The sequence below is a fragment of the Gossypium raimondii genome, chromosome 7 (genome assembly GCF_025698545.1).
Source record: "Gossypium raimondii isolate GPD5lz chromosome 7, ASM2569854v1, whole genome shotgun sequence".
Classification (NCBI taxonomy): domain Eukaryota; kingdom Viridiplantae; phylum Streptophyta; class Magnoliopsida; order Malvales; family Malvaceae; genus Gossypium; species Gossypium raimondii.
The window spans coordinates 29,597,830-29,625,223 of record NC_068571.1 but is presented as its reverse complement, the minus strand read 5'-3'; the positions used below and the strand labels follow the sequence as shown (position 1 = coordinate 29,625,223).

The 27,394-nt window shown below is 37.2% G+C and overlaps 1 pseudogene; it reads left to right on the top strand.

Moving 5' to 3' along the window:
• Window positions 1–1,875: 1,875 nt before the first annotated feature.
• On the top strand, window positions 1,876–25,243 carry LOC105797191 (K(+) efflux antiporter 2, chloroplastic-like; annotated as a pseudogene).
• The last annotated feature ends 2,151 nt before the right edge of the window (window positions 25,244–27,394 follow it).

Below are 27,394 nucleotides of genomic sequence, written 5' to 3'. Positions count from 1 at the left end.
GCCTTAGTGAGCCTACTCTGTATGTTAAAAGGTCAGAACATGAAACCTTGCTGATTGTCTCCTTGTATGTGGATGATTTGCTTGTGACAGGGAGCAAAGTTGAGCTCATTGATGAGTTCAAGGTCCAAATCGACAAGTGTTTGAAATGATGATTTGGGGATCATGACTTACTTCCTTGGCATGGAAGTTCACCGGTCGATCGAGGTATCTTCATCGACCAACACTCATTTGCTTTGAAGATCCTAGACAAATTTTGCATGCATAAGCGAAAGCGATCGACACACTGTGGCCCAAGGAGAAAAGTCGACTAGCGGTGGTGATCGCAGAGGGTTGATGAGAGGCACTATCGAAGCCTAGTTGGTTGTCTGTTGTATCTAATGACAACGTGCCGGTTATCATGTTTGGTGTCACTGTTATCGAGATTTATGCATTGTTGCAATGAGGCACATTTGAAGGCAGGAAAGAGGGTCCTTAGATACATCAAGGGCACTGCTAGTTTTGGTGTAATGTTTGAAAGTGGGAACCAATTGAAACTAGAAGGCTACTCGACAAAGGATCGCGGGATCCTCGATGACATGAAGAGTACCTCGGATACTTCTTCACACTTGGATCGGGATGTTTTTTGGAGTTCAAAAGCAAACAAGCTGTTGTTTCGATCCATACCAAGCGAATACATTCTTTGCGGGGAAGCGATTAATCGAGCCATTTGGCTAAGGAAGCGCTTCATGACCTTAATGAAACTCAAGATGAAGCAAGCGAAATTTGGGTGGATAATCGGTTTGCGTTGCAATAGCCAAGAACCCCATGTTCCATGGTAAGACTAAGCATTTTAAAATCAAAGCGCATTTTGTTAGAGAGGTGAACAAGCAAAGGAAGTCGACCTTGTGCATTGCGACTCGAGGGCACAATTGGTCGACATAATGACCAAGTCCTTAGGGTGCTCGATTTGAATCTTTGAGAAGTGCAATTGGAATGTGTTGCATACAGTCCAAGGAGGAGTGTTGAAAGCTAGACTACAATGCAACATGGAGCCGAAGCATGCTACTTTGTCGAGACCAAGCAGCCTATCGAGCTCACTCATCTTGCTTGAGTGCGCATTTAATGGTTTTCGGACCAAATGAAGCAACCGACATTCTTTGTTTTGTTTTGATGTAATTTAGTTCGGTTTAATTGTAACTAGCTTTAATAGTTAGTAAGATTAAGTTTGTGATTAGATAGGCGATGTAAAAGGCGATATGTCACTCATTTTGTATTTGACTTAAGCTTACATTGGTTGTAAATTAGTGGAGGCGATTAGATTAGTAGGTAATCATCAAATGAACAAATTGTAACTCCTTTTATTTCAAATTTTAAAATGAAAAATTTGTAATGTTCGATTCTAACTTTGTTGAGTATTCAATTTTGTTCATTGCTTTGCTTTTTCTTTGCTTCGATTCTTCTTGCTTCAGCCTTGCAAATACAGTTTTGTAACTTTGTTTGATGTTTGCTGCTGCCATTGTTCCAACAAATAGAAGTAAGAAAAGGCCACGTTGATTTGTTTATCAGTTCGTTTTTTCTGCTCTTTATTCTTTAACTTCTCCTCTCAAACTCTGCCTCTTTCAAACATTCTTTCGTTTCTTTGATCGGTCAGTGCTCACTCTTCACTTTGATCGATTTTTTGTACAGAGCGCTTACGTAATTTCTGCGCATACGCATAGGCATGCATACACGTATAGGTATATGTTTATTGTATAAAAGTATGTTTTGGATAGCTTTTATAGGGCTGCTAGGGTGGATTCATTGATACTTTGATTGTTTTTCCAGCTGTCTGATAAAATGTCAATGGGAGTGCTTGGAACGCTCTGCCAAGAATAAAGATTGGTGTGGCATAGAAAGATGGATTTTACCTGTTGTTATAAGCATCCCACTATCTTTCATGGTGATGAAGGTACTAGATATAGGATACTGGATCCATTTAGGTGTAGAAACTTTAGTTACAATGTTTTCAATCCCAAGCATGGATCAAAACTTGGTCCCCGAGAAAATGAAGAGAAACATGGCGTATAGCAGTCGTTTGAGTTCAAATTTGGTTTTCAAAGGAAACTTTGATAGTATGGTACGTATTTGGCTACATCATTTTTTTGTGGTTTACATGATGTATCGAAAGTAAGAGGTGTTTGGTCGCATTGTCAAGGCAATGGTTCGTCACCGTATGCTGATGGGAATGATCACAATGCGGAATTTGCTGAGAGTAGTAATGAGAGCTCAAGTGGTCTGGGAGAAGAAGTGAGAAATGTAAGTGGTGAAGTGGAAACACCTACCCTGGTTGAGTTGAGGGAATTGGTGCACAAGGCAATGGAGGAATTGAAAGTAGCTCGTCTTAACAGTAGGATGTTTGAGGAAAAGGCTCAGGAAATATTAGAAGCTGCAATAGCCTCGAGAGACAAAGCAACTAAAGCTTGGAATCATGTCAATAGCAGGCTTAATGTGATGCAAGACATTGTCAATGAAGAGTGCATTGCTAAAGAGGCTGTTCAAAAGGCAACGATGGCACTATCTTTAGCTGAGGCAAGGCTTCAGGTGGCAGTAGACTCATTTGAACTTCTGGAAAATGGAAATGGTTCCGTAGAAAGTTATGGAAAGAGTGATGCTCAAATGAATGTTAGGGAAGATAATGGAGTGCTATTGGATGCACAATATGAGATTAGAGAATGTCAGAAGAAGTTGGCAAATTGTGAAGTAGAGTTAAGGCAAGTGTGGGGTAAAAAGGAGGAGTTGCTGAAAGAAGTGGAGAGATTGAAAGAGGTTGCAGAGAATGCACAGATGGATGCCTTGGAAGCTGAGGAAGATGTGGCAAACATCATGCTTTTAGCAGAGAAAGCTGTTGCTTTCGAAGTGGAGGCTACACAGCGTCTGAATGGTGCTGAGATTGCCCTAAAAAGATCTGAAAAGTCTCTTTCTAGTTTGACTGTTGACACTGCTGAATCCGCCCAGGGGCAGGTTTTGGGTGAAGGGAATATTGTCAAGGAGGAGAAGATCAGTCAAGGGGGTTATAGTGATGCTTTTCTTGAAATAAAAGGGGATGCTTTGAATAATGGTGATACTTTGATTGGTAAGCCTAAAGCAGACATTTTATCTGACGAAGCGAAAAAAAGATTTGAAAACCACAAACAATTCTTTGATTTCAGTAATCATGAGAATGTAATGTTGGGTTTAGATTCTATAAAAGAAGCTGAAGTTGAAGCAGAAAAGTCAAAAAATGTTAAACCAAAGAAGTCTGATTCTCCGAAGAATCTGACGACGGAGAGTTCACCCCTTAATACGCCAAAGTCATTGTTGAATAAATCTTCCCGTTTCTTATCTGCATCATTCTTTTCCTTAACTGTTGATGGGACAGAATTCACACCAGCATCAGTTGCCCAGGGTTTTTTGGAGTCTGCAAGGAAACAAATTCCTAAGCTTGTTGTAGGATTACTGCTCTTTGGAGCTGGTATGCTTTGAAAGTTGCTACCTTGTTTCATTAACTAATTTCATCATCACTTCTATAAATTTCCTGTATGTATTGGCTGAGCATTGTTGATTTCCCGCTTCTTGACTCAAACGACGTATTCAGTTAAGTTTTTGGTGGAAGATGTAGAAACAAGATGTGTTTCTTTAGAATGTTATGATCATGGCAGCAACAGTTAAAAGTTTAGCTATAGAAACTTCCCTGCTTGATCATAATGCAAACAACAAATCAAATCCTCAGAAAAGGGCCATTCTATTGACTTTGTTTATCAATAAATTTCCTTTTTGTAAGAAATCATGTTCAAAAAGTGTTTGCTTGCCTTTGATCACAGGGTTGCCTTCTATGCTAACCAGACAGAGAGGAGTGCTCAGCTGCTGCAGCAGCCAGATGCGATCACTTTTAGGAAGAAGTTTCCCCAAATGCAAAGCCTATGATCCATAAAGTACAAAATTTTCCTAAAAGAATAAAAATATAGTTGCAATGCTTCCTCACCAAGAGGTGTTTGATCCTGCACCATTTATTAATTTTCCATTTGATTGTTTTGATCTTAATCCTGCTCTATATGGCTGCTTGTCAACAGCTTATTTCTATGTTTGAATTTCCCAGATGAATGTGGAGGAGGCCTCTCTCTTTGATGTGTTATGGTTACTGCTGGCAAGTGTAATTTTTGTGCCTATATTCCAGAAAATTCCTGGGGGTAACTAAAATCTATCCTAATTTGAGTGTGTTCATCTTTAAAAATGTATGATCTTCATGACTTTTTGTGAAGATTTTTGGAGCTCATGCTTGAATTCTCTGTTTGCTTCTTATGATGTTTCCTCATGGTCCGTACACTACTATTTTGTGCTTTCATGTTCCTTATCATTATTTGTTCTATTTTTCCTTTTCCCCTTCTGGAAACCTTTTATATAACTGATGTTTGTGTTCTATCTGTTCCAATTTTTAGGCAGCCCTGTTCTTGGGTATCTGGTTGCTGGCATCTTGATTGGACCATATGGTTTGTCCATAATCCATCATGTGCATGGTACCAAAGCAATTGCTGAATTTGGAGTTGTTTTCTTGCTATTCAATATCGGCCTTGAGGTGGAATTTATTATTTAAATCCATATTTCCAGCTTTATTGAATCTCCATTATTGTGAGAAGATTGTTTATCTGAACCCTTATTTTTCTTTTTGCAGCTATCTGTTGAAAGGTTAAGTTCCATAAAGAAATATGTTTTTGGATTAGGCTCTGCCCAGGTAACTGAGAAAATAGATTTTGTATTGTTGTCACTTTGTCTTTGAAAATTTTCTTCTAACTAACTATATAATACAGGTCTTGGTGACAGCAGTTGCAGTTGGCCTTGTTGCTCATTTTGTTTCTGGGCAGCCTGGTCCAGCTGCAATGGTGATTGGGAATGGCCTGGCATTATCTTCAACTGCTGTCGTCCTGCAGGTAACTAAGTAGACCAATTCCAGATTTCATTACTCGTAGCATTATATTACACCACTCTTATACGATATGAAGAAAGCGAATAAAAGTTTGTGAGATTAGATTCCTAGAGCTAAAGGTTTGAATGTCTTGCTCTTGTTGAATATGTTATGTATATCTGTTTTCCTCTTACATTCCTCTGCAGTATCTTAAAATCTTTGAAAGCTAGTAGATATCTTGGATTCTTTCCATGTCTCTACAAATCCATCTAATAGCAATATGACCCAATTGCATCAGACTTTAGCATTGGTTTGTATATATTTATATATATATATGCATGTATATTCTTTTATAGTAAAATACCTACCAGAGAAGATACTGAAACCTCATGGATCCATTAGACGAACATGCAATTGTTATCTTCATTTGCAGGTATTACAGGAGCGAGGTGAAAGTACTTCCCGCCATGGACGCTCTACATTTTCTGTCTTGCTTTTTCAGGTTATCCTATGATCTTGAGAAAGGGATTGGCTTCAGGATGTAATTTCTTATGAATTGAATTTTGCAGACAGATATGATAATTCTCTTGCAGATTATCCAAATGTATCTTGATAAATGATACATGTATCACTTTTTTTCTTTCCTTTTGGTTCTTTAATTTTCTTTCCTCTCTCCATGTTTTAAACTGGCATCTGTACTTAAGTTAGCAAAAGATGAAATTAGAAATCTACTCAACATAAAGTTGTAATCTATGCCCTTAAGCCTTCCAGCTCCTGGAATGCTTAAAATAATTCATAAATGATTAGACTAAACCATCAATCAGGACAAATATAAGACCTGCTTGATGTGTTTGGAACCTCTTCTGTTAGTCTTTCAAGTTTTACATGGCATTTAGTTGATTTAGATGACTGTTGTTGGAAGAAAAAAATTTATTGACTGTTATCGGTTCTTCCAGGATTTGGCTGTTGTTGTTTTGCTTATACTCATACCTCTTATCTCCCCAAATTCATCAAAAGGAGAGGTAAGGTCTTCTAAATTCTAATTAATTCAACTTTACTTTTCCTTTTTGTTTTTCATTCGACATTGAAGATTCCTATGTTGCCTCACTTTGTGTTATGCAAATGAGAAATATGCTGTTAGGAGTCTATTAGTAGTCTGTTAATAGATGGTTAATTTGTTATAGTCTGTTAACATGTGGTTAATAGCAGAAACATGTGTTGGTGAGACTATAAATATAGAATTAAATGCAGATTGTAAGCATTGCTTTTCATTCCAGTAATTCAGAAATAAAGCTTAGTATCTCCAAGTCTTTCTATGAGTTTTATGCTTTCATTTACTATACTCTTCATTTCTATTTATCGATTTGTTGTATTTTCTGGTTTGATTACATGTTAGATGCTCGATCCATAGTGGTTTTTCACTCTGATAGTATGTCTTTTACACGTATGTAAGTTCATTGTTCTAATTCTCCTATAAACCATAAAGATTACTTCCAAACTCAGATTTTGATGATTGGTTTCTTAATTTCTGTTTATGTTTCTTCCATTTAGCTTACTCCACTAATTTGCTTTAAGGAATTTGTGCTTTCCCCAAAATCTTGGGTTTTGTGTTATTAGCTGGTACCTTCTTCTACATCTTATATTGGCACCTTTTAGTAATCTCATTTTTCTGGTTTTCAGATTGGTTTTAGAGCCATTGCGGAAGGCTGTTGTTAAGGCAGCAGTTTCCATCACTACAATTATTGCTGGTGGACGGTTGGCAAGTTTTATATCTAAGACATTCATAAATTTTGACTTCAGGATTTTCCGATAGCTTATGATTGTCTTATTGCAATTTCTGTCTTATTTTATCATGTAATATTGACTGATAAGAAACTTAAAAAAAAATCTAAAGAGTGTAGAAATATATCCGGGTGGGGTGTAAGTGGTATCATCAAAGTGGAGGTAACTCAATTTCCGACAGGTTTGATGTACATAATGATGAATCTAATAGACTGATAGTATTGACTCAGAAGCATTTGACCCCTTAATCTTCTGAACTTTTACTTAAGATTGTCAATACCTGTGCCCAACTCTGAGAAATGAGTAATGCTTCAGAAACACAATATCTTCTGGTTCTCATATACCTTTAGTTTTTTCTTGCAGTTGCTCCGACCAATTTATGGGAAAATAGCTGAAAATCAAAATCCAGAAATATTCTCTGCCAATTCACTCCTTGTTATTCTAGGGACAAGTCTCCTAACTGCTGGGGTATGAAAACTATACTTGTTCTTAATTTTTTTTTCTTCTTTTGTAGTAGTGATAATAATGCCTTAGATGCTTCCTTTTTTCTTTTACTCTTGTTGAACAGGCTGGACTTTCCATGGCATTGGGAGCATTTCTAGCTGGTTTGCTTCTGGCAGAGACTGAATTCTCTTTGCAGGTTGAATCAGATATTGCTCCATACCGAGGCCTCTTATTGGGTCTCTTCTTCATGACGGTTGGTATTTTATTTGTTGGTATCTCCATAATATGTAAATGATTCGGTGTTTGTTTCTTTGAATTACTTTCTGCTTTAGTCGTAAAACCTATTTGGTGTTCTTTTGTTGGATGTAAGGTCATTTTTGGTAGGTAAAAACGCAAGGAGTTTAAGATAGATATTTTTAAAAAATGACGCCATTTAATGCAAATATTATAGAAGTAATATCACGAAGATTCATTATTATGACTTTATAAGGTAGAGGATCATTTTATGCCATAGTTGAAGGTGACAAAGCTTTGGAGGGGTGGTTGTATCAAGTCTTCATATAATTTTTTACAATCCTGAGTTAGGAGAATGATAAGACATGCTTAATTGGCATGTATTAAGTTTTAGGTTATTGGTGCTTCCCCATATTGACGACCAAGACATCGAGGTATGTGCAACTTATGACAACTTTTTATTGAGTTTTCAGGTTGGCATGTCTACTGACCCCAAACTTCTTGTTTCAAATTTTCCTGTTATTATGGAGGCACTAGGACTGTTAATTGGTGGTAAGATTATATTGGTGGCATTTGTTGGTACACTTTTTGGTATTTCAATCGTCTCTGCCATAAGGGTTGGCCTTCTTCTAGCTCCTGGTGGAGAATTCGCATTTGTAGCTTTTGGTGAAGCTGTTAATCAGGTTTCTTTCCTTGTGAACAGACACCATTTCATCATGAGATTGTCTTATTTGTGTCTTTCTGTTTATCGTGCATTTTCTAAATCTTTAGTAGATCTTGGTTTTCACTTTCAATTTTCTCCTGTGTTAGGTGGTTTGAAAAAACAAAGATAATAATCACATATTTATTCCATTATAATTTGTGATAGTCATTACTTGTGTCACATGTTCCAGGTTTATGGCTGCATTTATTGCTAAAACACCATTCAAAGATTGCTAATCCAACTTCTTAGTGTTATATGAAATGTTTTGTCGCTTATGCAAGTATTAATGGTGTTTTTGTCAGGGTATAATGTCTTCTCAGCTATCTTCATTGTTGTTCCTTGTTGTGGGAATCTCGATGGCCCTCACACCATGGCTTGCTGCTGGAGGCCAATTAATTTCCTCTCATTTTGAGCTGCACGATGTTCGAAGTTTATTGCCTGTCGAAAGTGAGGTGCATGTCTAACCATCTGTAGGAGTTAAGAAATAAATCAAGAGATCACAGCAAAGTCTTGAGCTTGAAGCTACAGTGACTTGCTGAACAAACAAAGAAATCGGGCTTGAAGTAACAAGAACAGATTGCTTAACAAGAGCAAAAACAAGAAGAGGAATTAGCTGAAAGATTCATCTATCATTATTGAAAGCATTTCATTACATATAACAAGTAATCAACTTGTCTGAAAAAAAAAATGTGTTACCTAAACACATCTAACTCCACTAACAAAGTCTTTTTATAAAACATTGCTTGCACTCTTGGTTAAGCTAATTTATCAAATCCATCAGCACCAAATTACATCAAATACATTACATACTTAGTTCAAATGTAAGTAACTAAGTAGCAAAACATCAATTAAACAACAAAAGCAACAGCATGTTCTTCAGCTGCAACTTGCATGGCTTGAATAGAATGGTCTGCATGAAAGCCACATTTTAACACTCCTCCTTGGCTTCTATGCTGCAAACTCCCAATCTTGCTCTCTAATTCTCAAACCTTGATACACCAAGAGGCTTGACTGATTTCAGAACTGCAATGAACCAGTTTGATTTCTTGAGATTGTTTCACTTCTCTAACAAACTGAAACTTAATCTTAAAATGCTTTGTTTTGCCATGAATCACTAGATTCTTTGCAATTGCAACAGTAGATTGATTATTACTTCTAATCTCTATTGCTTCTCTTTGGTGTAAGTTCATATCTGCTGTGAGCTTTCTTAACCAAATTGCTTGATTAACAACTACTACAGCTGCAACCTATTCAGCTTCAGCTGTTGATTGAGCAACAATGGACTGTTTCTTTGAACTCCAACAAAAAACAGTTGATTCAAGGATAAACAGATACCCTGAAGTGCTTTTCATGTCATCAATGGATCCTGCCCAATCACTTTTGCAAAACCAAGAAGCTTCATGCTGTCAACCTTGGTGAACATAACTCTAAAGCTCAAAGTTCCTTTGATGTACCTCAGAACTCTCTTTGCAGCTTGAAAATGATTTACATTGCAGCAGTGTATGAACCTGGATAGAAGACTGACTGCAAAAATTATGTTAGACCTTATGGCTGTTAAGTAGAGTAGACTTCCCATTAGGCTTCTATAGGTTGATTCATTTACCTTCTCGAAATCACCTTGTCTAGTGAGCTTTTCTCCAACAGCAACTGGAGTACTAGTTGCTTTGCAATTTTGCATGGAGAACCTATTCAGAATTTTCAAGGCAAATGCCTTTTGGCTTATGAAGATCCCTTGTTGAGTCTGAGATACTTCCATCCTAAGAAAGTAAGGCATTTCACCTAATCAGACATCTCAAACATACTCTCCATTTTGCATTTGAAATCTGTCAGCATAGCATCATTCCCACCAATCATTAACAAGTCATCCACATATAATGAGACAATTAGTAATGTTTCACCACTTTCCTTCTTAACATACAGTGTTGGTTCACTAATGCTTCCCTCGAACCCCAAGCTTGACAGGTAGGTGTCAATTTTGTCATACCAGGCCCTTGGTGCCTGCTTTAAGCTATACAAGGCTTTTCTCAGCTTGTACACATTGGTTTCTTCACTAGCAACTTTAAAACCATCTGGTTGTTCAACATATATCTTTTCATCAAGAAATCCATTGAGGAAGGCTGATTTTACATCAAGCTGATGTATGTTCCATTGCCTTTGAGCAACCAACCACCAAAAGTCTGATGGTGTTAAGTCTTGCCACTGGTGCAAATGTTTCAAAGTAATCAATCCCATACTTCTGACTGAATCCTTTCACATCTAACCTTGTCTTTAGCTTGTTCAAAGTACCATTAGCATTGTGTTTGGCTTGAAACACCCATTTCACCCCCATGACCTTCCTGTGAACTGGTTTTGCAACTAACTCCCAAGTTTGATTTTTATGAATCATGCTCATTTCATCAAGCATGGTTTGCCTCCAGCCTTCTTGTGCCTGTGGTTTTTCAAAACAAGTTGGTTCAATAGTAGATACATCTTCCCTCTCATATATTTTACTAATCAGTCTGGTTCCTCTAATTGGAACATGATCAATGTTCAACTCTTGATCACACTAATCAACATCAATTTGCCCTATCACTAAGTCTTCAGTAGCACACTCTGGTTCACCTTTGTCCCAATTCCAGGTTGACATATCATCAAATACCACATCTATACTTATAAAGACCTTGTAAGTTGTAGGATCCAGAACTCTATAACCATTTTTAACACTACTATAGCTTACAAGGATGTCAGGTTGAGCCTTCTTTGCCAATTTGTCCATTTTAACTACATGAACATGTGCATAATAGATGCAACCAAAGACCTTTAGGTGAGCCACTGATGGCTTGAATCCAAACCAGGCTTCAAATGGAGTTTTTTCAAACAAGGCTATTATTGGTAGCCTATTTGGAAGATATACTGCAGTATTCACTACCTCAACCCAAAAACTTCTAAGCAAACTCCTTTCAAACATTAGGCATCTAGCCATATCTATTAGGGTTCGATTTTTTCTCTCATTGACACCATTTTGCTGAGGTGTGTAGGTGTTGGTGAGCTCGTGTTTAATTCCTGATTCTTCACAAAACCTTTGAAACACATCAGAGGTGTACTTTGTCCCATTATCTGACCTTATTATTTTGAGCTTGTAACCTGATTGAATCTTAGCTGCTGTCTTGAACTTCCAAAACAATAAGGCTACTTCTAACTTGAGCTTAAGAAAATAAACCTACCAGAATCTTGAGTCGTCATCAATGAAGAGAATGAAGTACCTACTGCCATTCAAAGATTGAGTCTTCATAGGGCCACACATATCAGTGTGGACTAACTGTGCCTTCAAGCCTTGTTTGCTAGAAATGGAAGCCTAACTTGCTTTCCTAGCTGACGCACTTCATAAACACTCTATTGTTCAGCTACTTTTGTGAAATTTTCAACCAAATCTTCTTTGGACAATTAAAGCTGTGACCAATAGTTAACATGACCTAACTTTTTATGCCACAATTTGGACTCATCTAAGACAGTTGTGTAGGCACTAATGTCACGGGGCTAGAGTTTTCTCTTGCAATCCGTGCAGCTTTAGGCGATCCGTTCGTCTAAACTCACCTAAGTCAGCCTTAACTCAAGTGAGGATTCTTTTAGAACTCCTCCAAGGCACCAAATTGAAGAGCGGAAGTGATTTATGCCAAAAGAAGCTAACCAAAGAACAACAGAAAGCCACAGAAAAGATTGCACACAAGGTGTTTGAGTAAATGCTCTTAGAATTCTATTACTCTTAAGAATTCAGAATACAATGGAATGAGTACAAATGAGGGGGAGGCTCTCTATTTATAGTTGAGCTCCCCCAAAACCGACGGTCAAGATACATTTACATCGACGGACGAGATTAACCATATCCCTTTATTTTAGGGATTTACAAGATAAAGCCATATCAAATCTAATCTAATCTTTACAAGATATGATTCACTCTATCTTCTAAGATTAGTTACCATATTAGCCTAAGTTGCCATCTCTTCATTATCGGGCCAACCAGGCTCCAATCTGATAGGCTTGTCCAATACCTCTTTGAATCGGGCCAATTTTTGTGGGCCAAATGATCCCCATCTGAGCAATAGACCTCTATTGGATGCATTTAGTGCGATGGTCACGGGCTTTGAACTTTGGCCCGTGACTTTTTCCCCATCCATTCTCGCAACGCCCTCGTTGCGACTTCCGAATGGCACTGACATGATTCGTCTTTGAACTTTCTCGTTGCTTTGGCTTCTCCCTGACTTGCGTTGCGATCAAGTTGTCCCTTCCTTCGGAACCTTTGCCTCCGCTTCCGTCGCGTCTTCCCTTGAACCGTTGTACTCGTTGGTACATCTTGTTGGCAAGAAGTCTCTGCTCTAACTTGCCTCGACTTTAACTTGTTCTCTCTTGAATCATCTTGATTCTCACATCTTGGCTTCGTATTGCCCACAGTCCCTTGGCCTCATTGCTCATGAACTTTGAAAGGGCCCCTACGACCTTGCCAAGCCAACAAGTCAGAATTTAAAACATTATCAAAATGTTCGTAATGTACCTTACTCGCAGCATTTACTCGTCCCGACTGTTTTCGCATCGCTCCCTTTTCCTTGAAGCCCGATGCACAACCCACATTTCCCAAAGGTGTTGGCTCCACAGTCAAATCTGCAGGTTTCATATCGAACTCTTGCGTCACTAACACTTTCGAAGGAGCTTTCGTATCTTTCTGTTCTATCGAGTCAATGTTCTTCCCATACGAAACATCCTCGACTAGTTGGATTGACGATAACACCTTTGCCCCCACCTTCATATCTCGACGCACCGGCACAACAATTCTTGTTAACGGACCGATGATAATATGAATTTGATCAGCCCATGGATATAGAACAGCTTGAATCTTGTCAAGGAAGTTTAAGCCAAGTACAAAATCGTAATCATCTAATTGGATTACCTCAAAGTCTTCCTTGCCCTTCCATTCGTTGATTTGTGGCTCCACATTCTGAACTACCCCTATAGTTGGGGCCTCCTCAGAATTTACTGTCTTGATCTTCTTATTCGATTTCCTAATCGGCAGACCAAGCTTCCCTGCAGCTTTTTCCGATATGAACAAGTCTGATGCTCCCGTATCAATAAGAACACCCCGCTTCTGACCCGCAATGTTGATGTCTACAAACATCAACCCTTCTTTACCATTCCTCTTATTAGGAATGAGCACCGTCGAATTGACCCTTGATGGCTTTTCCTCAATAGGCTTCGCCTCTTCCGGCTCATCATTTCTCTTGATAGCCGAAACTGAAGATACCTTTGGGCAGTTCCTCTTTATGTGCGGTCCCTTACAAAAGTAGCATCGTAACTTTCCCCTCTTTTTTTTCGGGCTATTAGGTCTCCACTTCCCATTTCGTGGTTTTCTATCACCATCGCTGCTACTACCGTTGCCACCATAGCTTTTTCCCTCTTCATCCTCCTCATGGTACCCACCATTGCCCATCCTGTTGGGCTTGGAAGATTCAAACCTGTCCCTTCTCGGAGCAAGTTCCACTATGGACTCCGCTACCATCATGGCATTGGTAAGTTCCCGAACTCCTCGACGTTGCAATTATTGCTTCGCCCATGGTTTCAACCCATCTGTAAAGGAGAAAAATGCTTCTTTCCCGCTTAAATCAGAGATCTGGAGCATGAGTTCACTGAACTCCCGCACATACTCCCTAACCGTGCCTCGTTACGTTAGCCGTCGCAACTTTGCTTGAGCTTCATCCTCGACATACTCGGGGTAAAACTGTGCTTTAAATTCACTTTGGAACTCCTCCTAAGTCCCAATTTCAGTCCCACCACGTCTCACATCAGTGGACCTACGTCGCCACCATAACAAAGCAACATCAGTGAAATACATAGCAACAGTATTTACCTTTGTGACATCATCCTCGATGTTCATCGCATGGAAGTATTGCTCCATGGCCCAAAGAAAGTTATCCACTTCACTTGCGGACCTTGCCCCTTTAAACGCCTTCGGCTTGGGCACATCTATCGTTTGTGGCTTCGGCTTTGAAGCCAACATTCCATTCCCTACGGCAACCTTGAAAATCTTGAGCTCCCCCTTAAGCTCATTGATCTCCTCCTTCAAAGCTATCACCATAGCCTCGAGAGCATCGTCCTTTCCAGCCAGCTTATTCTCCAGGAACCGATAGTATCCTACACAAATTCCCTAAGCTGCTCTTGCAATGTTCGCAACCCATCGTTGTGTCTATCATCGACATCGTCGATCCTCTCCTTGACGTCCCCCGTGGACTCCTCAAGAGTGACGACTCGATCCTCCAAAGCTGACAATAAGTCCCTTGATTGACTAGCTTTTTTGGCCCTTCCTCGGGTCTCCATTGGCTCACTCTGACCAACAACTTCTTTCGACATCCCAACAGTGCCTTCGAACCAAAAGCTTTGACACCAACTGTCATGAGGCTAGAGTTTTCTCTTGCAATCCGTGCGGCCTTATGCGATCCGTTCGTCTAAACTCACCTAAGTCAGCCTTAAATCAAGTGAGGATTCTTTTAGAACTCTTCCAACGCACCAAATTGAAGAGCGAAAGTGATTTATGCCAAAAGAAGCTAACCAAAGAACAACAGAAAGCCACAGAAAAGATTACAGACAAGGTGTTTGAGTAAATGCTCTCAGAATTCTATTACTCTTAAGAATTCAGAATACAATAGAATGAGTACAAATGAGGGGGAGGCTCTCTATTTATAGTTGAGCTCCCCCAAAACCGACGGTCAAGATACATTTACATCGACGGACGAGATTAACCATATCCCTTTATTTTAGGGATTTACAAGATAAAGCCATATCAAATCTAATCTAATCTTTACAAGATATGATTCCCTCTATCTTCTAAGATTAGTTACCATATTAGCCTAAGTTGCCATCTCTTCATTATCGGGCCAACCAGGCTTCAATCTGACAGGCTTGTCCAATACCTCTTTGAATCGGGCCAATTCTATCCCCATCTGAGCAATAGATCTCCATTAGATGCATTTGGTATGATGGTCACGGGCTTTGAACTTTGGCCTGTGACACTAACAGACCCCCTATTTCAATTGGCAATAAAGCTTCTGTCAGTCATGGCTACTGATATGAGCTTGGATCCCCTTGAATCACTGATCAATCACTCTTTGCCTTTGAATAGAACAAAATATCCCTTTTTAAGTAACTAAGCAATACTTATCAGATTTCTATCAATTTTAGGTGCTAAGAGAACATTGGAGACAAGTTTGGTACATGAATGAGTGTCAATCAGCACATCTCTTTTCCCTTCTGCTTTGATGTATTGACCATTGCCCACTTTTACTCTCGATTTGAAGTTTTTATCTATGCTTTTGAAGATAGCAGCATCAGGTGTCATGTGGTTGGTGCAACCACTATCAATTAACTGGCCTTTTGTGCTATTTCTTCTGATTACTGAACAAGAAACAACAAATTCTTACTTTTCCTGAGCATTGCTCTCTTCTGCCACTTGAGCTTCCGTTTTAAACTGCTAAGCTTGATGTTATTTTTGTTGGCCTCTATTTTTGCAAATCTTTTCAACATGGCCCAGCTGCTTACAAACCTTTCATTGCACATCAGGTCCATACCAGCAGTTTGCTTCTGGATGGCTAATCCTTTTAGAACGAAAGCAAGGTGGATATCTTTTTCTTGCTTAATCTCTTTTAAGCTTGTCTGACCAAGTTTTCTTCCTTTTGTAGCCAGAAGAGCTCGAGGTTGGTCTACTCTTGGCTTGAAATGCACCTTCATGATGCTCCTCCTGTCTGCTAGCTCTCCTTAGTTCCTGAGCATAAAGAGAATTAATTAGCTCAGGCAAAGAGATACTTGACAAATCTCTTGAGTCTTCTAGGGAAGATATTTTGGCTTCATATATTTCAAGTAAGGTTGAAATAACCTTCTCCACTATTCTACTTTCACTGGATTGGTCTCCAAGCAGCCTGATGTTGTTTATAATAGCCATAATCCTGTTTGAATATTGCTTAATTGTCTCTGACTCCTTCATTTTCAAATTTTCAAAGTCACTTTTAAGTTGATGAGTTGTTGTTGTCTTATTTTTTCAGTACTTCGAAACTCTTCTTTAAGCTTGTCCCAAGCCTACTTTGGAGTCTCACAGGCCATGATCCTTATGGAAATCAAGTTTGACACATTGTTTTGGAGGCAGGACACTGTCTTGTACCTCTTGGCTCTATAATCAGAGTGTTGCCTAATTTGAGCTACCGTGGGGTTAGCTCTCAAGGGTGGTGGTTCAAGATCAGCATTGACAACCTCCCATAAGTCAAATGTTTGTAGGTAGGTTTTCATTTTCACTGCCTAAATGTGGTAGCTTTCACCATTGAACACTGGTGGTGGTGTTGGAGAGAAAACGAATGAAGACATATTATTAAGAGTAGAAAAGAGAAAGGTTTTCTAAGAAGTTGGCTCTCGATACCAATTGTAGGAGTTAAGAAATAAATCAAGAGATCACAACAAAGTCTTGAGCTTGAAGCTATAGTGACTTGCTGAACAAACAAAGAAATCGGTCTTGAAGTAACAAGAATAGATTGCTTAACAAGAACCAAAACAAGAAGAGAAATTAGCTGAAAGATTCATCTATCATTACTGAAATCATTTCATTACATATAACAAGTAATCAACTTGTCTGAAAAACAAAAAAATGTTACCTAAACACACCTAATTCCACTAACATAGTCTTGAAACTTATAAAATATTGCTTGCACTCTTGGTTAAGCTGATTTATCAAATTCATCAGCACCAAATTACATCAAATACAGTACATACTTAGTTCAAATGTAACTAAGTAGCAAAACATAAATTAAACAACAAAAAACAACAGCATGTTCTTCAGCTGCAACTTGCACAGCTCGAACAGAATGGTCTGCATGAAAGCCACTTTTTAACACCATCCAACTCCATTAAGGTTTGTAGGTTTCCTATTTTTTCCTCTAAGCATTTTGTGAATAACTAAAGCAGCCTTACCATGGTTCTCTGAACCCATGTTTTGTTGCTTTCATGCAGTAATAGTTTGATATGGAAGATGTGATGCATGAGTGATATATGGATCCTCCATAAGTTATAGAAAGAAAGCTTGTTGGCACATAATTAAATTAATCTTGTACAAATAAATTATGAAAAGTTAAAAGAGTGAAGAGACTTGAATATGAAGAGTGAAGAGACTTGAAGATGAAAAGTTACACACATTATGAAGAGTGAAGAGACTTGAATATGAAAATTTATACACATGCATGAATAGTCATAACTCTTATAGTATTTAAGTTATGTAAATTAATAGTGACAACTCCTATCATTTAGTGATATAGATGAATAGTCACTTACAACTCCTATATAAAGAGTTGTATCGATGAAGAATTTAAGTAGAGTGATTGAAATAAAAGTTTATTATAAGGAATTTTATTTCTTCCATATAAATTTTTTTCTCTTTTCATTATACTTTTTTATAATTTTCTTTGTTTTATTTCTCCAAATATTGATCAATTTTCTACAAATTGGTATCAGAGCCTTGTTCAATCGAAATGAACAATTCTATTCCTCTTTCTTCTGTTCCCCAATTAACCAAAGAAAATTATGGCAAATGGAGTATTCAAATGAAGGCTCTTCTTGGATCCCTAGAAGTTTGGGAGATTGTTGAAAAATGTTATAATGAAGTTGAGGCTGAAGAGGAGGAAGGATTAGCACAAGTTCAAAAAGAGAGTCTAAGAAAATCAAGGAAAAAAATCAGCAAGCCTTATTTTGGATATATCAAGGAGTTCAATCATATGAAGCGGCTTGGGAAAAAACAGCTTGTGCCACCACGGTAAAAAAAGCATGGGAATTTTTACAAAATTTATTCAAAGGAGATGAAAAGGTGAAAAGAGTTCGGTTGTAAACTCTTCGAGGGGAGTTTGAAAGATTGCAAAAAGCAGTCGAATCATTTTCGACATCGTTCACGGGTTTTGTCCATAGTCAACCAATTAAAAAGAAATGGTGAAACTATGGATGATATTCGTGGTGTTGAGAAAATCCTCCGTTCTTTAGATTCCAGATTTGACTACATTGTGGTAGCCATTGAAGAATCAAAGGACTTGAGTACCATGACTATTGATGAACTCACAGGTTCGTTGCAAGCCCATGAAGAAAGATTAAACAAGAAGAAAAAGGAAGTAGATCTAGATCAAGCACTCCAGTCAAAGTTGTCTCTAAATGAGAAGAAGGGAGATTTTAAAAATCAAAGAGGGAGAGATCGTGGTCGTAGAAGAGGAAGATATTTTAGAGGAAGAGGCTCAAATGCTCATGAAAGAGGTGAAGATGCAAGCACAGAGAATGGATGGAAAGAAGCCAACCAAAGTCAAAATTTTAGAGGATCACAAAGAGGACGTGGACATGGAAATCAAAGAGGAAGAGGTCGTGGCTATTTTGAATGTTATCATTGTCGCAAACCTGGTCATTTGGCAAGTGAATGCTGGTACAAGAAAGAAGAAAAAAATGAAGCTAATATAGTACAAAATAATCAAGAGAAAAAGCAAGAAACTTTGTTGCTCGTATCTCATGGTGGAGAGATTGATGATGTCTGGTACATAGACAGTGGTGCTAGCAAGCATATGACAGGTAACAAAAATTTATTTTCAAAGTTCTTTGAATCTGATTGTGGAGAAGTAAAAGTAGGAGATGGAAAAGCTTACAAAGTTAGCGGTGTTGGTGAGTTGGAGTTCAAAACAAAGCAAGGAAGGGTAGAGAAAATGTCTGAAGTTTATTTTGTTCCTGGTCTTAAAAATAATCTGCTTAGCGTTGGGCATCTCTTGAAGAAGGGGTATGATATTCATTTTCGTGACATGGCTTGCTATTTGTCAAAGAAAAATCAGGTTGTTGCTAGAGTTAGAGTGGCATCAAATAATCTTTTCTCTCTCACCCTTCAAAATCAAAATATGTCTTGCTTTATTGGTGCTCATAAAGGAATTTCAAAGTTATGGCATGATAGATATGGACATTTGAACTATGGAAATTTGGAGATGCTTTCAAGGAAGATGATGGTCAGAGGTTTACCAAAAATCGATCGGCTTGATGATGTTTGTGAAGCATGTCAACTTGGAAAGCAACACAAAATTGTTTTTCCTTCTCAATCCTCGTGGAAAGCAAGAAGACCATTGCAACTTATTCATTCGGATCTTTGTGGTCCAATGACAGTTTCATCTTTGGGAGATAATCGTTACTTTATCTCTTTCATTGATGATTACTCAAGAAAGTTATGGGTGTATTGTGTCAAAGAAAAATCAGAGGCTTTTCAGAGATTCAAAGATTTCAAGGCAGAAGTGGAGAACTTTACTGGGCTGAAAATTAACACCTTACGGACAGATCGTGGAGGTGAATATTTTTCAAAAGAATTTGAGAAATATTACCGAGATAGTGGCACCCGACATGAAATGACAGTCCGCCATACACCTCAGCAAAATGGTGTGTGTGAAAGAAAGAACAGAACAATTATGGAAATGGCTAGATGTCTTCTTAAGAAGAAGAGGTTATCAAGAAGATTTTGGGCTGAAGCTGTTTCCTGTGCAATTTATCTTATAAACAGATCACCGACAAGAAGCTTGGAGAATTGCACGCCACATGAGGCGTGGTATGGTATAAAGCCTAGTGTTCGTCATCTTAGAGTATTTGGGAGTGTTGCTTACTCTCATATTCCAGATGCAATGAGAAGCAAGTTGGATGACAAGTCAGAGAAATGCATTTTCATTGGCTATAGTGAAAGAAGTAAGGCATACAAGTTGTACAATCCGGTGACAAAGAAGATTGTGATAAGCCGAGATGTTCGGTTTGATGAAAATTCCATGTTTGAAGAAATGAAAGTTGAAAAAGAAAATTTGCCAATTTTTCCTTTTGAACTTGAAGAAGAAGAAGAGGTAGTAATTGAGAATGCTGAAGATGATGCTCAAGTAGGAAATCCTCCTGCTTCCCCAAGTTCTTCATCAAATTCTTCTTCATCCAGCCCGATCCGAAAAACGAGAAGCATCCAAGAGTTATGTGATGTAACGGATGAAGTTGTAAAAAATGATGCTGTATTCTTTGCTTTCTTTGCAGAAGATCCAATTCCTTTTGATGATGCATATCAAGAAGAAATATGGAGGAAAGCCATGAAAGAAGAGATTTGCTCAATTGAAAACAATGATACATGGGAACTCACAGATTTACCGCCGCACAAGAATTCAATTGGAGTCAAATGGGTGTACAAGACAAAGATGAATCCGAATGGCTCTATCAACAAGTACAAGGCAAGACTGGTTGCAAAAGGATACAAGCAAAAGGAAGGAGAAGATTTTACAGAGGTATTTGCTCCAGTTTCAAGACTTGAGACAGTTCGGTTACTTATTTCTCCTGCTGCCCAAAACAATTGGAAAAGGTTCCAAATGGACGTAAAATCTATGTTTTTGAATGTTGTTCTCAAAGAAGAAGTCTATGTTGATCAACCACCAGGGTTTGTCAAAAAAGGAGAAGAAGAAAAAGTTTACAAGTTGAAGAAAGCTTTGTACGGGTTGAAGCAATCACCCCGAGCTTGGTACAGCCGCATCGATTCTTATTTTTAGAAGTGTGGATTCCAGAAATCTCCATATGAGCATACTCTCTACATCAAAGGAAATTCTCAAGGAAGATTCATGGTTGTAAGTCTCTACGTTGATGATCTTATTTTCACAGGAAATGATGTGAAGATGTTGAAAGAATTTCGGCACTCAATGATGGCAGAATTTAAGATGACAGATTTGGGAGAATTTCATCATTTTCTAGGCATTGAAGTTCATCAATCCGAGAAAGGAATTTTTATTTCACAAGAGAGCTACGCAAAGGAAGTTCTAAAAAAGTTCATGATGGAAAATGCGAATTCAGTCTCTACTCCATGCATTACAGGTCTGAAGTTATCTAAAGAGGGTGAAGGAAAGCTTGTCAATTCTACCATATTCAGAAGTTTGGTTGGGAAGTTGATGTATCTGACTTCGACAAGGCCTGACATCGTGTATGCTGTTAGCTTGGTGAGTAGATTCATGGAGAAACCTTACTCCAATCACTAGGAGGCTGCCGAGAGAATATTGAGATATGTGAAGGGAACCATTGATTATGGAATTTTCTATAAAGCTAATACATTAGTTGATCTCATTAGTTATACGGATAGTGATTTAGCAGGAAGCATTGATGATAGCAGAAGCACTTCTGGTTATGTTTTTCACCTTGGTAGTGGTGCAGTTTCATAGAGTTCAAAGAAACAATCAGTTGTGGCGCTTTCGACTATAGAAGCTGAATATATCGCTGCATCTTATGCAGGATGTCAATTGATTTGGTTACGTGGAATTTTGGAGAGTCTTAAGCAGAAGCAAAACAAGTCAACGATTTTGTTTTGTGACAATAGTTCTACTATTTCGGTCACAAAAGATCCAAGTTTCATAGAAGGACAAAACACATTCGCATTCGGTATCACTTCTTGAAGGAACTAGTGAATAATGGTATATTCAAGATGAATATTGCAAGACAGAAGATCAGATGGCTGATATCTTCACAAAGCCGCTTAGTGGACAAGTCTTCAAGAAAAATGTTGAAAGGTTGGGAGTTCGAAGCAAGTTTAATTTAAGGGAGGCATTGTTGGCACATAATTAAATTAATCCTGTACAAATAAATTATGAAAAGTTAAAAGAGTGAAGAGACTTGAATATGAAGAGTGAAGAGACTTGAAGATGAAAAGTTACACACATTATGAAGAGTGAAGAGACTTGAATATGAAAATTTATACACATGCATGGATAGTCATAACTCTTATAGTATTTAAGTTATGTAAATTAATAGTGACAACTCCTAGCATTTAGTGATATAGATGAATAGTCACTTACAACTCCTATATAAAGAGTTGTATGTGATGAAGAATTTAAGTAGAGTGATTGAAATAAAAAGTTTATTATAAGGAATTTTATTTCTTCCATATTAATTTTTTTCTCTTTTCATTATATTTTTTATCATTTTCTTTGTTTTATTCTCCAAATATTGATCAATTTTCTACAAAGCTAACTATTTTTCCATAAAATTATTTAGATTTTCATCAGTTCTAGGGTTAATTTAATGTGTATTTTATTAAATATTGGGGGCAATATAAAGTATCTGTATTCAGCAGAACTCTTTTTCAATATATTAAAGCATCTGATTCCTGATGAAGTGGGATAACTGATAATTACTTGCTGATCTGTCTCTTTGACTTGTTTTATTTTCAGACTGATGATTTGCAAGATCACATTATCATTTGTGGATTTGGACGCGTTGGGCAGGTGTTTATATATTCGTACCCTTGAATTTGAAATTTTGGTATAAATATGTTTGTAACAATGGCATATTCTCTTTTGTTTTTGTTGTTCTCAGATCATAGCTCAGCTTCTTTCAGAACGGCTAGTTCCATTTGTTGCACTTGACTTGAGGAGGTAACCTGAAATTTTATTTGCATTTTTACAGTTAGGTTTCATTTTTTGAACGTCAACCGATTATTGCAAACATCTAAATCCATCATCTTTTGCTAGAGCATAAATCCTAGTGCCCATGACTATGAGTTTTGTTTTCTTCACAAAAGGGGTCTAAAATGCCCTTACCAAAAAAAATAAAAAATCAATTCAGTCCCTAAAGAAATTACACCCAATTGAGCCTTCAGTGACAAAAAAGAAGAAGAAAATCTATTGGTGTTGTGAAACAGAAATGAAAACAAAGCAGAGTCTTGAGCAACAAGCTTCAATGACTTGCAGCACACAACAAGGAAATCAGGCTGTGAACTTAAATCAAATTGCTTAACAAGGACCAAAAACGAGAAGAAGAAATGCTAAAAAAGATTCATCATCTAGATAGCTGAAGTTTACAGAACTTTTAAACAAGCAAAACAGCTTGACTGAAAACAAAAACTGTCACCTAAACATACCTGACACCACTAATTTGTCTTGAAACATATAAAACTTAACTTGTACAAATAGAAAAGCTAATTTAATCAAGTCAATTAGCACCGAATCAAAACAAATACATTGTCAACTTAGTTCAAATTTAACTAAGCAGCAAAATACAAAATACAAAACATTAGTAGCATGCTGTCTAGCTGCAACATGCATGCCACAACAAAACCAAGCTACATGCAAGCCATTTCTTAACAAAATCAGTTAGCTCTTTCCGTTAATGAAAACTGTCATTGCCGATTTGACAAAAAAAGAAGTTGACGCATGGCATGATTTACTAAGGGCTCAGTTGATTTTTGGATTTTTTTTACTTAGGGCATTTTATATTTTTTGCCTTTTTTTACCCATTTTATGCAATGTATTGATATAACATTAAATATCCAGTTACTGTATATCTTGTATGTTCATGATTATGAGGTAGAAAGATTGAAGTAAATACATGAGGAAGTTGGCTCCTGGGTGAACGGTACCTGAGGCCTTACTCTTTGAGATGCTTTTCTAAAGGGAAAAAAGTGGGTAGCAGTACTTGCCCACAGTCGAGATGTCACTTGCCATGGAAATGACGCCAGACTGTTGTACTGTTATATGTAAGGGTAGCCCTATTTCCCGGCACATTTTTCCTTCTTTAATGCAAATCAATTACTTTCCTACTCCTATGTAATTGACATTTTTGTTGAAGAAGCTACGACATTCTAGGAAATGGACCTGACTCATTTTGGAAATGGTCGTAAAGTTATACTGTCCTAATCTATAACAGTGGTGGACATCACAAAGAATCATACAAGTAAACCCATCAATCCATCATGGTAAGATACTGATTTCTCTTCTTTCAGTGATAGGGTGGCCATGGGGCGCGCACTGGGTCTTTCTCTTTATTTTGGAGATACTGGTAGTCGAGAGGTACACGAAACTAGTTTGAAATTGGCTGAAGTTGTGGATCAATATTTGACATTCTTAATACTGGGAGACTAGGTCCTTCATAAAGTTGGTGCTGAAAGAGCATGTGCTGCAACAATAACCTTGGATACTCCCGGCCCCAATTATAGAACTGTTTGGGCTCTGAGCAAGTATTTCCCTAATGTGAAAACTTTCGTACAGGCTCACGATGTTGATCACGGCCTTAATTTGGAAAAAGCTGGGGCAATGGCTGTAATATTCTGATACCTTCTACTAAATTCTCCTCTGTGCGTATAATTGTTTTCCCTTCTTCTGGAGTTCCCTTGTAATTCTCTTCTTGCTTGTTGAGCATAGGTTGTACCAGAGACCTTGGAACCAAGTCTGCAGTTGGCAGGTGCTATTCTTTCACAGGTATTGGAATCTTGAACAACTTGTTTACCTTATGTTTTCCTTGGCAATGAAGGAACAGGTTCATAATTTTTCTGTAGGAAGAACCAGAGAGTTTAATTTATTATTTTTGTTATCCTGAACGAAAATGTTGCATATTCGTGGATCTGATGCTTCAGCTGCTATTCTGTTATTGATATGCTAAAACTTTTTGTCTCCCCCTATTTCTTTATGGTAAAGGCTAAACTGCCAGCACAAGAGATTGCAACAGCACTCGATGAATTTAGGTACCGTCATCTTGCAGAGCTAACAGAGGTACTGCTCCCTCTCACCCTCCTTTTGATGCCAAAGAATTTTAAATCACCAGACTATTAAACATTGAACCAACTAACTGATTAGATAGCCATTCACACTCTGACATCTCAAGTGTTTGAACAGCTATGCGAAGCTAGCGGATGCTCACTTGGTTATGGATTCGCTCGTGTCATGAGAAAATCTGAAACCCAGCCGTTAGATTATCCAGATGAAAACCACTTCACTGAAGGAACGTTGCCAATATGGCGAAGTAAGACGGAAAGAGGAAGTGTGCAGAATAACTACATGCGCCGTTGTTGCAAGTTGTACAATGTACATAAATAGAACAAAGGGGTAGAAGCAAAGGCATGGTGGGACATTTCACTGATAACAGTTACATTTAAGCGGTGGATAAACCTTCTTTTTAATTGTTTGTTTATTTGCTGTCTAAAGGGAAATTTTCCCATTATTTTTGTTACAATGGTAAGTTTAGGGAAAGCAACGACGGAATGTTGATAGATTAAATATATAACAACTTGAATCCTAATATTTGATGGATAAACAGATAGAAACGTCTAGTTTTTTTCCCATATCTTCTACAATATAGACACCATAATATTAGAACTACTCACCACTGAGGTATTGTAACACCCCTAAAATCACTATGCTTTAAAAAGTGGTATTAAGTTAAGATTGTACATAGTAAATTTCTTGGTAAAATGAAATAAGATATATAATTGATAAAAGAGAAGGTTGATGGATGCTAAAGGAAGTTAAATCAAGAAATATGTCGTGATATATTAACCTATGGCAGGGATTAAATTGTAAAAATATGAAAAATTTTAGGACTTAAGTATAATTATTTGAAATTTAAGAGGTTAAAATGCAAATATAAGAAAAGTTGAAAGATAAAAAGTGCAAATACCTTGAATATGGAAAAGGTAGTAAATAAAAATATAAAATTTTACTAGAGATAAAATGATCGAAAGAATTTTGGATAAATTACAAAAATATCCTTGACATGTGACCTAGAGATTAAGGAAAGAATATGGACCATTGGATCACAATGATGATGTTTGGTAATATATTGTTATTTAGAATTTTTATTAAGGATATTTATTTATGACAAATGAAGAATTTTCTTCATTCTTCTTCTCACTGGCATGCATGAGGAAGAAAGAAAGAAATTTGGCCTTTCTATCATTTTGGTCCTTGAAAACCTCAAGTTCTCATTAATTTTTTTGATTTCCAAGTGCATTTATAAGTAAAATCAAGTGGCTAGCAACATGAAATACTTAGTTTTCATGTTAGAGACCATAAAGTCATGAATGGAGAAGAAAGAAAGATAAGAGAAGTGTTAAGAAATTAAGGTTTCATGGTAAGTATTTGAAGAGAAAGAAAATAAAACTTTTATTATGTTTAGTTGAAGTAGAAATGTGGAAAAGAGATTTTTGGTGAAAAGTTTTGATTATGTTCTTAATGTGTTCTTGAAGAGAGAGAAAAGAAAAGTGATGGAAGTGTTGAAGAACAAATGAATGGAGAAGACAAAGGTGTGAAAGGAAGAACTGAAGCAAAGGAAGTGAAAATCTAGCAAAGATGGGTAAGTACTCATATGACTTCTATTTATTTTTTAAAGGACTAAATTGAGATAAGCGATGAAATGAGTGTATTACATGTGAAACTAATTAAAAATAATATTACCATAAAGGATTACATGAGAATTAATATCTAGAAATTATTAAAATTAAATTAAGCAAGTGATAGATTAAGCAACATGAAAGTTAAAGTATGAACAATTTTTATGTGTACATAACATGCAAGTTGTTTTGCAAAAAAAACAGTAGTAGCGGTTCAACTTCAAAATTTTCCAAAAATCGTATAGAGTGAAATAGAAAGAGAATTTTATATTCTCGGAAATCTTGATGAGTCTAGTTTTATACGAGACAAATGGAATTAGCTTCTGAATTTTATGGTAAGAGAATATCAGAATTTAGTGAAGAAGACTCAAGCTGCCAAGTAGTAATGATACGGGGTTGCGCACGGACCAAGATCGAGTTGCCAAGTCACGAAAAGCTCCTACGAAAACCCTAAACAATCAGATCTGAAACAAAACAGAAAATTAAAAGATTAGAACTTTGAATTTCCAGATCTGAAATAAAATCCCCAAATCAGCAAAGAATCAAATTGAGAATAGAAATAAGTATTAATAAGGGTTTTTGAAACCCTAAAGGAGGTTGCGATTCTGGCCAATTGAACACCAAGATAGTTTTCCCCAAATTTCGGCAATCTAATTTCACCCAAAAAGAGTATGGATGAGTCGACAAGAACCCTAGAAATTGGGGATTTTTTTGGCTGATTCTTGAGATAGAAAAAAGGCTGGAAACACAATAAGAACAACAAATAAATTAGATAAAGATTCGGCACAAGCAGAAATAAAGAAAGAATCGACAGCAAGAAAATTAAAAGATAAGTCCTAAGAAGCCTTGAAATCCCGAAAGATTTCACAACTCCCTTCAAACGGCTCTAATCTCCCCTCCAAAGAATAACGATGGCAAGAAGAAGGTTGAAGATGGCTCCCACAATCAAAAGATTGTTAAAACAACTTCTAAAGAAAGCTCAAGAGAGAATTCTTGGAGAAAAACCTCAAAGAAAATTCTGCACTTTAACAAAACTGAAATTTCAATGTATATGAGAAGTAGTTTACAAGGTGGCCAGCCATGCCTTTAAATAGGCCTTATAACTAGTCCTAATCTAATTAGAAAACTAAAATAAAAAAAACTCCTAATTATTTTAATATGG